At 40.9% G+C, this 1,321-nt stretch overlaps 1 pseudogene; it reads right to left on the bottom strand.

Annotated features, from left to right (window-relative positions):
* LOC104984117 overlaps positions 1 to 991 on the bottom strand; it is a 2,676-nt pseudogene extending 1,685 nt beyond the window's left edge.
* Between the last annotated feature and the right edge of the window lie 330 nt (positions 992 to 1,321).

Raw genomic sequence — 1,321 nt, 5'->3', positions numbered from 1 at the left:
ACTATTTATCTGGAATACTTTCCCCTGCCTATTTCCACACCTGGCCAAGATTCTGGCACCTTCTTGGTGAAGCCTTTGCAGACTCCTCCAGGTAGATTTTCTCAGTGTTTTGAAGAAAGACTTATTAATGGGCTGAATTAAATAACACGGGGAGAGTGTGATGTGTGTTGCTAATGCACCCATTTGTCCATTCACTGGACTGTGAGTGCTTTTAGTAAAAGGACTGTGCTTTCTTCATTTCTGTATCCATGAACTCTATTGAACCTGTTTGGTGCTCAGTAGGTGTTTTTTAAATAAATGCATGAAGGACTCCATTCCTGGAGAATCTTCCTCCTTTCTGCTGCTGGATAATATAACTCTGAGGCAAAGTGAGGCTTACTGGCTATCTCTTAAGTGCCTCCACAAATGGAAATTCTCTAAAACCTTCCATCAGCTTTGGCCAACTAGGTCAGAATAAGAAATGCTTTTGCTGTTGTTGTTGTTTGTTTGTTTGTTTGTTTTTAATTAGAAACATCTCCACATCTAATGTATATCTACATTTTCTCTAAGACAGCATTAGGACCAACAGCATGGGAAGCCCCATGACACTGGGGCTGTGTTTTTACATTTAATGTCAGTATATCCATGGTAGAGAAACGTGCTAATAATTCTTGAATGAATGAAAGAATATCCTCTTCTCCATGGTGTAACCCTTATCCTAAGTGAATGTGCTTCTCCAGTTCCAAACAGGTCTCTCTTCCTCCCTGAGGGCCCACTTCCTAGGAGCTCCATCACAGGCCCTCCAGTTTCTTTGCCCACACAACCTCAGTCTTACTGCTTGACTAGTCTTGTTGAAATGCCTAATAATCCACCATCTTCCCCCTTTCCAGATTCAACAAAAATATACCTCTAATGTCATTCACAATCCAACTCTGCTTATCTGGTTTCTTCTCTTTCCTACCACCCTTCCACACACCTGGCAGGCATGTTCTGTCAAGTCCTTACCTGTCATTGTCTTATTTCTTGCCTCCACAGCCAAAAGGTGACCAAATGACTAAAGAAAGCCTGTGTCATTTATTTCAATGTCTCCCCCAAAAATTGTATGTGGCTCCATATCTAGAGAGCATTCAGTCAGTGTAGTAAACTGTTAGGTAGGCTACCTTTTTAATCTGAGAGCATCTCAGGATGATGTATTTGGGAAGCAAAGTCCCCAAGTGATCATCCTGGAGGAAATAAGGGGCAAATGAAGGAATCAATTTCACATCTTCTAACTTTAATGCCAAGATTCAATCTATAGGACCACACTGAATATATAGTGTTCATTGATGCTGAACCTTTAATA

Source organism: Bison bison, unplaced genomic scaffold (assembly GCF_000754665.1).
Source record: "Bison bison bison isolate TAMUID 2011002044 unplaced genomic scaffold, Bison_UMD1.0 scf7180017863883, whole genome shotgun sequence".
NCBI classification, from domain to species: Eukaryota; Metazoa; Chordata; class Mammalia; order Artiodactyla; family Bovidae; genus Bison; species Bison bison.
Note: the sequence above shows the minus strand (reverse complement) of the source record. Positions and strands in the feature narration are given on the sequence as shown.